This window comes from Melanotaenia boesemani, chromosome 2 (assembly GCF_017639745.1).
Source record: "Melanotaenia boesemani isolate fMelBoe1 chromosome 2, fMelBoe1.pri, whole genome shotgun sequence".
NCBI lineage: Eukaryota > Metazoa > Chordata > Actinopteri > Atheriniformes > Melanotaeniidae > Melanotaenia > Melanotaenia boesemani.
Window position 1 is genome coordinate 34,528,649 of NC_055683.1, and position 10,648 is coordinate 34,539,296.

Consider the following 10,648-nt stretch of genomic DNA (forward strand, 5'->3'; position numbering starts at 1 on the left):
AATATTACATAGAGTGAAATACTTTTACATTTTCGTAATACACATTTACATCCAGTGAAACACTTTTACAAGTTTACCAAAACACAATTACAAATTATAGGTTTTACACCAAAATCTGTGATCCATCAGAATCTGTGACCACAGGCGGGCGATAGTGTACATTTCTCTGCATGTACGTTTTAGAACCATAGACTGTATATAAAAGAAAACACACTTCTGGTAGCTAACAGAATGTGTTACTTTATTGTACCTGCATTATAAGGAACTCAGATTTCTATAAAAGACTTTGCTCGTCTTCTAAGACGTACGTGCAGAGAGCTCTCTGCAGTCACAGATTCTGATGGGTCACAGATTTTGGTGAAACACCTATCTTTGTAATTGTGTTTCGGTAAACTTGTAAAAGTGCTTCACTGGATTTAAATTTGTATGGCGAAAATGTATGTGTTTCACTCAATGTAATATTGTTTGCACTTCCCGGTGTTGTGCCATTAAGTGATTGTCTGCCAAAAATTGATTAGACCGCCGCGTGAGCGCGCGCAGCTTGTTGTCACACAGTTTCTCTCTGTGTCTATTGTCTGCGGTTGTTCCTCTCTGTATAAAACCGACATAGCACGCGAATGCAAGTCACAGTATGTCTATATTAACAAAGAAAGTGTGCTTTTACAAGTGCTTTAACGGAATTATTACAACTGAAGATGAAGAGGTGCTGTAATCTGAAACAATATTCAGGCATCTTGCTGCCTTACTCTTTAGGCTTCACGTGTTTGCCTTATGCTTGTTTATTTAAAGTATGTAAAGTCTAAAAAGTATATTATTTGTGTGTTGATTTACAAAGTTTAATTTCCACTGATGTTCGTGAATTATTTTGTTTATTTATTTTTTAGAGTACATTTCTTAATTAAATGCAGACTCTACATTAAAGTGGTAGAGTTACTACCACTAGCAGATTACTGGCCAGCTAGTACATTATACCCATCCCCTTATCCTTTAAAGTGGAATTGGGCCTCAGAATAATCATTTTAACTTACCAAAAGCTGATCAGGGGCCCTATAATTGTCAATAAAACAAAAATGTTCTTTGAAATGACTACAGTTTATTCAGGTAAGACATATTTACAGATTACTAGCCACTCAATTCCTTACATTTCTTTGACACGTGGTGTGGAAATGCCTGTCTTGAAAGAACATGAACACAAAGAGTTCATTGTGACAGTCTAGAATCTAGACTGTCGGCAGAGGACGTCACCATCACCATCCAGAGTGAGCCGGTGGAGAGGGTGGAGGAGTTAAAGGCACAGATTTTTTTATACCACTAGAGGGCAGCAGCAGTACACTATTTAGACAAGTTATTCATTTATTGTGCCCAATAAAAGACTCAGTTTACAGACAGGTCTTTAAAAAACATTGCAACATCAAACAATAAAATACATACAGGTACATCTAAAACAAATTTTTAATAATAAAACAAAAAATGTTCCTTGAAATGGCTACAGTTTATTCAGGTAAGACATATTTTACAGATTACTAGCCACTTAGTTCCTTACATCCACTCCAAAACCCTTTATGGTGGAATTAGGCCTCAGAATAGTTGTTTTTACCTGCCAAAAATGGACCTGTAGTTGTCAATAAAACAGAAAATGTTCCTTGAAAGTGGATGTAAGGAACTAGGTGGCCAGTATAAAGCACATATAAAACAAAACAACCTAATTTGACTAAAGTTCTGTACACAACCATAAGCATGATAACAAGAGCATAACTAAACAAAATTATTACATCCATGAAAAAAAGGGAGAACATAAAGGTGTGATGTTCCAACTAGATAACCTTGATTAGAAAAGAATTAAAATGTTGAGAAAATAGAAGAGGTGTGAGTTCAGAGTAAGTACAAACAAATGGAAAAAAATCTGTATTTGATGGAAAGTAAAAAAAAGAAGAAGCAAGAACATATCTAGGATTAAAGGACTGATGACTCAGCAGGATTTAGAAAAACTTGTCCATGCATTTATCTTTAGTAGACTGGACAACTGTAATGCTGTCCTCACAGGTCTCCTAAAAAGTCCATCAGACAGCTGCACTTAGTCCAGCACGCTGCTGCTCGAGTCCTCACTAAGACCAAGAATGTAGATCATATAAGTCCAGTCCTCAGATCTTTACACTGGCTTCCTGTCTCTCAAAGAACTGACTTCAAAATCCTGCTGTTAGTTTATAAAGCTCTGAATAGTGTAGGACCAAAATACATTCAGGATCTTCTGGTTTGTTATGAACCAACCAGATTCCTCAGGTCATCAGGGTCAGATCTACTTTCTGTTCCCACAGTGAGAACTAAACGTGGAGAGGCAGCGTTCAGCTTTTATGCTCCTCACATGTGGAACAAACTCCCAGAAAACTGCAGTCTACTGAAACTCAGCAGTTTTAAATCAGGGTTGAAAACTTTTCTATTTGCTGCCTATTATAAAAACAACTATTAAATTCCCCACACTGGAACTCTATTTCTTTCATTTTATCTGTTTTATTTGAGCTTTTTTCCTTTTTTGTTTTTATTTAATTTCTTTTATTTCTTTTAAAGTTTGTTTTTGAGGCTCTTGTTATTGCTTCCTGCACCCAGCTGTAATGCTTTTAATGTTTTATGTAAAGCACTTTGAATAGTCTTGTACATGAAATGTGCTATACAAAATAAACTTTCCTTGCATTGCCTTATGCAGCTCATTGTAAAAGATCGCCTGCGACGACAGCATCATTGTTAAAGTATACACAAAGAGCTTAATTATTCAAGGGTGAAACTGATCACATACAGACAGGAGCTTGCACAAAACCAGTCTGACAACTGCTGCCTCACAAGAGCATCAGTTGTTACTGCAACAATGGTGGAAATCTATACCATTGGAATAACTGCAGACAGAAAGGAACAGGGTGTGCCTTACAGCAGGGCTGGAGCAGGAAACAAAGTCAAGTTGAGAGCTGTACATTCACTCAGGCCACCCCAACTCATATACTGCAAGCATACGTTCACACTCATGCAAGTGTATGTACACACACATAGACTAAATAATCACCAAAGCACATTATTCTAGACCAACAATCCTACTGTATAAACTACAAACCCCTAGTCTATTGTTTTTCTCTTCTCTACACTCATCAAAAGGTTCAATACAACATTCAAAACAGGACTCTTTTATTAATGGTGGTTTTACGAGATGGACAAAGAAAAGGGAAGTTTATTTGTATAGCACATTCCTCTCATTTAAAGAGATTTCAGCTTTCAATGAGACAGATGCTGCTTTAGTAAAATAACTGTTGTATACAACAGTTAAGTAATTAATTTCTAAAGTAATCAACAGATTTTTCTTTATGTTCAGGATGAGAAATCCCAAAGTGCCCTTATAGCTTGTTTGGCTTTATACTGTCAGATACTGATATTTTGAGACACACAACACATTGTGGCCATGCCTTTACCCACCATTGACCATTACCGTTACTTGACCATTACCTGATCAAGTCTAGGTTTAGGGAAGATATGCCTTATCATACTGTCTTGTCTTTTTTTTATGGTAGTTGAAATCTCTAGGAAAACCATGCATTTTATTTAGCCTAGCTGTTTAGCCTAGCTACGCTAGGACCTACCAAAAATTTCATGCAGTAAAATAAGCCGTTTTGTTACCAAGTCATTTACAGCTGTTTCTGAGTTGGAACAGGAAGAAATCCACCTGTCAGTTTCACACAGCACATTATATTACCCAATATCCTATCTATGATACCAAGAAATGCCATATAAAACCTAGTCATTATCCAAGGTTGAAATAACCAGTAGCTTTATGCTCAGCGAACAGCAGATATAACAGAACTACAACAATCCACAGCAACAATAGAATGAAGTTTTGACAGGAAGTAGTACCAGGGTCATTATTACAGCGACATAAGAAGGGTCATGAAGAATCTCAACTAGTGATCATTATGTGATGTTCAGATATGAATCTGCAGCTTGTCCTGATGCCTGAAGACAGCAAGAAGAAGCAAAATGGAAAGCAGAAAGAAGAAAGAGACAAAAACACCACAGACAGAAGGCAACGACCCTTCAATTAAAACTATCACCAGACAACACACTGCTACACTTGTAGATAAACACACCAGAAAATTTCCTGTGGCTTTTACAGAAAAAACAGAGCTGCCAGTGATTAAGAATTCTTAAATAATAACCAAATAAAAAGACATATCACAAATGTATCACAACACCAACCAGATACAAATTCACAGAAACAAAAAAGAAAAAATGATCTCTTAGAGTATAAATTCACTGACAAACTAAGTGACTGTGTCACATGCAGAGGATCATGCAAATACAACTATGCCTCTATGGAGGCTAGAGCCAGGGCCCCAGGAGCCCAGATGCAGCCCCCCCTGGCTTGAACACCCCGATGTTCCAGCCTCACACCCTGGGAACCAGGGCTTTTTCATTCTCTAACGTTAGATAATTCATATCAGGTCAAGCTGACACTGACACTTTTTCTTTTTACTTTAATAGCTAATATTGATGTTGGTGTAATATTTGTTCTACAGTAAACTGGCATCTAAATAATTTGCTGACAAAATGACTAATTATGTTGTTTAGAAAACTAGTCTGTGTCTAAACCTAGAAATAACTGATGTCATGATGTTTTAATTGACGTTGTTGATGAAAAAGGGGCACTGCAGAAAAAGTTTGGGAATCACTGGTCTAGAATAATAAGCTTGTGATTACTTAGTCCATATGTGTGTGTACATACACTTGCTCAAGTGTGAACATATGCATGCAGTGTATGAGTTGGGGTGGCCTGAATGAATGTATGTCACCTGGCTTGACTTTGTGTCCCAGTCCGGCCCTGCTGTAAAGAACACCTACTGTCACTTTGTGTCTCAGTTATTCCAGGTAATGGACTGGATTTCCCCCATTGTTGCAGTAACAATTGACGCTCCAGTGTCAGGTCTTTTTCTTTTCAACTGAATGAACTGAACTTTTAACTAGTTCATGATAAACATGAACTTGCACAATACTGCAAAGATCTGAACACATTATAGTGCTTGCATAAACACATTGCTTTACACTGATTTATAATAGTTTTCTCCATCCCAATTACTAACTGAAAGGCAGGCGTAGACTGGCCCACAGGAGGAGCAGGGCAATTCCCGGTGGCCTGGGCGTTAAGTGGCCTGACTGGCCTACTTGTTGCATGTCGCCCTGTTTTTTTTTTTCTGGCCTTAGTCGACACACAAAGTTCCAGCTTTAGCCTGTTTGTCTCCTGCTGTCAGGTGAAGAAACAACCAGAGAAACTGAAGTGGAACAAGCTGTGAAAAGCAACCTACCTTGTTTCTGTACTTAAAACATGCCAACAATCTGAACCAGATGACAACAGACCAGTTGCTTCAACATCTCATGCTATGAAAGTCCTGCGGATACTCTTACTGGCTCACCATTCAGGACCCATTACAGTTTGCATATTGAAATGGGCTTGGGGTCGAAGACACCACTCTCATCTGGATCAATCAGGCAGCACTTTAAGGATCATGTTTTTTTATTTCTCAAGTGCTTTTAATAGAATTCAGCTGCCTTGTTAAATGAAAGGCTCCAAATATTCCAGGTAAATAAATTCTCCACCACCTGGAATTATGACTAGCTAAAAAACAGACTTCAGTTTGTGAGACTGAAAGGTTGTGTGTCTGAAATGTTGGTCGGCAGCACTGGAGCATCACAAGGGACTATACTTTCACCATTTCTCTTCACACTGTACACCTCAGACTTCCAATTCAACTCTGACTGTTGTCATCAGTGATAGACAAGAAACTGAGTATAGAGAATGAGATAAAAAACGCTGCCCTCCTCCAGCCAAGCAACAGGCGACATTTGTGCATGTGAAATGTTGTGTGTTCACGAAGACGTCCACGAGGGATTAAATTTTTTTGCTGTCGTATGGCACTACAACCAATCAGCAAGGGGCTTCACTGACTGACCAATGAGAGCAGGCTAGACAGCACAGTCTGTAAAAACACTATCTTGGAAGAATAGATCATTTTAGCTGTGTCTGACAGTCCTATACTTTACGATATTAGTGAATTTTTCTGAACATAGGTTCTGGATTTATCTGGATTAACCTTGAGGTCTGCCATCAAATGATGATATTCATGATGCTGTTTCCTATTTTGTAACCCAGGAACCTAGGATTTTCTTTCTCTTTTGTACAGTACAGATAACAGCAGGATTTCTGTCAATTCATGCAAAATTTTCTGACTCTTCATCTGTCATACTTCAAATGTCAAAATTCCCTCCAATATCATAACCAATCAAATTTCTTGGAGATAAGCGATCCAAGAGCGCGTTGCATGAGACTCCTGCCATTGCTGCTGTTTGTCATGTCCCGTGTGTTCAGTCTCACCAGGGTGATGATTTTTGCCTGTCACTGTTGTTGGTCGTCTACTCTGTGTCAAGCCCATAACCCTGGAGACGCTGGAGCTGATTTTCCAGAGATAAATGCTGCACAAGCTGCTTAAAATAGCAGACGATTCTTCACATCCTCTAGACAACACAGTGAAGAAACAACAGACTGTATTTTGAGAGAGGCTTCATCAAGTTCCCTGCAGGACAGACAGGTCCGGGAGATCATTCCAGCCATCACCCTCTGAAACAAGGCCTTGTCTTTTAATTAATTATTGATTGTTTTTCTTTAAAATAAAGAAACTGGCAAGCTTGGAGAGGTGACAGGTAGGCGGCGCTGGTGGCATGTAAGTGACACTAATGCTGTAGGTGATATATTTTTGGTGAGTTGGCAGATTCAAACTAGGCACGTTCAGACATTTGTGCATTCATTCAACTGTATTTTTTTGCCAGTCTTATCTAAATATTCTTGAAAGTAGGGAAAAAATAGTGTCTTTCAAGGTACACTCTGGAGCACAGTGGGGAGGATTTGGCCAGCCTGGAAGATTTTATAGATGACAGAATCGTCAAGGGAAAGCCAAACAACACATCAACCCCCTCCGCCTCATCTAAGGCCAAGAGGCAGCGAAACGAGGATTCACCTAGAGCTATTTCACCACCTGGGAAGGACTGAATAAACATTCTTACCTCTACAGATAAGAAACTTAGTAGTTTTGATGCACGTTTGAGCCTGGTAGAAATTCTCCACAAAGACTTTCAGGTGCTACATGAATCACTGGAATTCAGCCAGAAACAGGTGGAAACTCTGGCTGTAGAAAATGCAGACCTCAGAGAGTCTGTAAAATCACTCACCTAGGGCTTGACATGACTCTCTGAGGTAAGTAAAAAGATACATACCAAATATTACAATGCAGTCTAGAAACATTAGATAATTAGGCATAATAATTTCTCCCAGGTTATCAGAACTAACAAAGCTAAATTATGTCCAGCTACTTAAAACAATAAAGGATGATCTCTCACGGTGGAGGCGCTTACCCATTTCACTCATGGGGAGGGTTGCCACCATTAAAATGATGGTTCTACCTAAAGCTGCAGTATATCTCCAAATGGCTTAAACCTTGAGGCCTGGATGAACCTTGGTTAGATGTAGAGAAAGGATTGTGTGAGGATGTGGTTATCTCTAACCTGCCATTCATCAGCCATCAAACCACATAAGTGTTTTAAAAGCATTAATATCAGTTCCTCATTAATGGTTTGGTGGGAATTTCTAAAAACAATCAAGTCTTCACTTTTTCTATGTAAGCTTACAGCCCTCTGGAACAACCCTGACATCCTGCAAAACAAAAAGCTGATTCATTTCACTCAGTGGAAAATAAAGGAATAGAACAAAACAAATAATAGAAAATGGAAACTTTAACAACTCACTTCACAATATGGAATCAGCAACACTAAATTTTTAAAATATCACCAGCTTAAATCTATTATATGTAAAAAAAATGTACCATTAACTAAATAAACTTGCAGCTACCTACCAGGGTGGCAGAATTCTTGAATCTCGAAGCCCCAAAGCTATTATCCAAAATATATAGACTGTTATTTCAGTCTCTCTTCCAATTTCAAAATGGGAGGCTGACTTATCCAATAACTTTAATCAAAATGAATGGTCATAAATATGTTTAAACACCTTTAAAATGACTAAGAACTCAAATATGCAACTCATACAATTCAAAATTCTGCATAGAACTCATTATACAGGACAAAGGATGTTAAGGATGGGTCTGTCACAATCAAACATCTGCTCACACGGCACTGATAACATGACTGACAACCACTTTCATGCCATGTGATCCTGCACCCCTATTAGCAGGCTCTGGTTTCAGGTATGTTAAGACATGTCAATGTGGCTTAAATGTAATATTCCTGCAAACCCCACACTGTGTCTACTAGGTGACTTGGGTGACATTAACATGACAATTAACTCTCCACACATGATCCTCATGTTCTTATGCATTGCAAAGAAAACTGTCCTTGTGAACAGGAAAACCAAAAATAATCTGTGTATTCAGCAGTTTAGGAATCTCTTAGTAGACCACATCAGTATTGAGACAATGTCTGCCTCCTTAAATAACCAGCTAGCTGAATTTCATTCCATCCCCTGTGATGGGCTCCATCACTTAGTGTAGGTGGAGGATTGAGACATTGTCGCCTGGGGAATTGAATAAACTGTCTGTGTCAGCCGACGTCACACTCGGGATAGCCGCAGTCGATCGCCATGTTGGTTGCATCCTCGTTGTAAACAGCTGTGTATCTTCTTTGCTGCGTTATAATCTTTGATAAAATGGGTGTCTTGTGTTGTGTGAAAGACTGCCATACTAAGTCACACAATTAAAAAAAAGGTAGAAAAGTAGGCCACGATGTTAGATTTGTTCGGTTTCCCACTTTTAAAAGAGGCTTTGGACAGCAGGTTGAGGATGTAACTGAGGCGTTGGATGGCCTGGTCGCAGAGGTGAGGGAAGGACATCACTTTCACCACCATCTCCCTTCAAGCGTGTTTGCTCTCGACATTTTCATTAAGGCAAGTAGGAGAGTTTTTGTTGTTGTTGTTTTTATTGTGTAAGTAATGTTAATGAATATACTTTATTTGGTTTTTTAAAGTGGCTATATTCACATTGGCTAACTTCACTTGTAAACTACAGACAAAAAGGGAGGGAAATAGAAATGGGTTCATCTGTTTGTGTTTGATCAGTGTTTATTTTATTTAATCATCTGTATATAAAAACGTCACAGAGTGAATGATTTTAAACATACAGGTAAATACCAAGAGTGCCCTGTGAAATATAATGGGATGGCTAACAGGTTGGATTAAGTGGTTAAGTTTGTGAAATGTAATGGAAGCATCCAATGTTAACTAGTTTTTTAATAACACCAAATATGTGATTGTAGGTCAACCAGCTTAAGAAATGATGGAGGCTGGCTCAGATTGTGCACCATCCTTGCTTCTAAGACACATCAGTTACACTCAGAAACGCTGCACGCTCTGCAAGACGAAGAAGGGGGAGGTGGCTAGTTAAGTCACGTGTCTGACACAAACCGATGGCAGGGAGTGACGAGTGGTTGGGGTTCTTGGTGATTTCCTGTGGTGCGGGACTGGGCTGCTCTGCGGTGGGGACAGCTCTGGGTCCGACCCCTGTTGAGGGCTGTGGGGGCCTGCTATTGTAGTCACCTCGTGGCAGGCCACTGGTGGTCCCTGGGTTGGTGGGCGTCGGCCCTGCTCCGGGCTATTCTGAGGTGGGCTGGGCTCTGGTGCCTGGGGGTCACCCCCCTCTCTTGGGGTGGAGGGGTCCGTATGTGTCGGGGGTCTGGGCCTGCCCAGATGTGCTGCCATGGTGTGGGTTAGTGCATGCCCTGGTGCCTGGTTGCCGGCCCGGGACCCAGGGTATAGCCCAGAGGCAGGACGGGTGTAGGGGTTTGAAAGGGGTTTGAAAGGGGTCTGAGTGGGGTTCAGGGGATTGTAGGGGAGGTGCTGGGGTGTGAGACTGGGTGGTTTGTATGCTGTGTGTGTGTGTTTATGCTATGTGTGGTGTGTGGGTGTGCAGTGTGTGTGTGTGTTTGTGTGTGTGTGTGTGTGTGTGTGTGTGTGTGTGTGTGTGTGTGTGTGTGTGAATGTGCTGGGATGAGTGGGAGCATGCAAAGACATAGGTGTGTATGTGGGGTGGGATCACATGCACCTGTGGGGGAGGCCTGAGTGAGCCTGGAGATGGTGTGCTGTGGGTCTGGGCTTTTCCACTGTCCTCCTCCACATCCTCTCCTTCCCGCTTAGGCATGCGGTGTGTGGGTGCCTTCTGGAGTTGGTGGTGGCCCAATTTTAAGTTTTAAAATAAAAAAAAATAAAATAAAAGAAACTACCGCAACATTGCATTTTCCATCTGGGATTAACAAAATATTTTTAGTGTCATTTTATTTCCTTACAGGTCTGTGCATAAAATTACTGTTAGCAAAATGTTAAATTATAACATTTGTGAAGACTTTTTTTTACAAATATGAATTAACACAGACAAAATGATGGCAGCAACATAAGACAAATTTGCCCAAATGGACAAAAATGTGTACACAATGATGTGTAAAGGAAAAGCAGTGTTCAGGTTGGTTGCTAGAAGAAAAGACAAGACAAAGTATTATTCCTCAAGTTTAACTATTTATTTGTATCATGCAGGTATCATGATGGTTGCCACATCAGCTCAAGTTA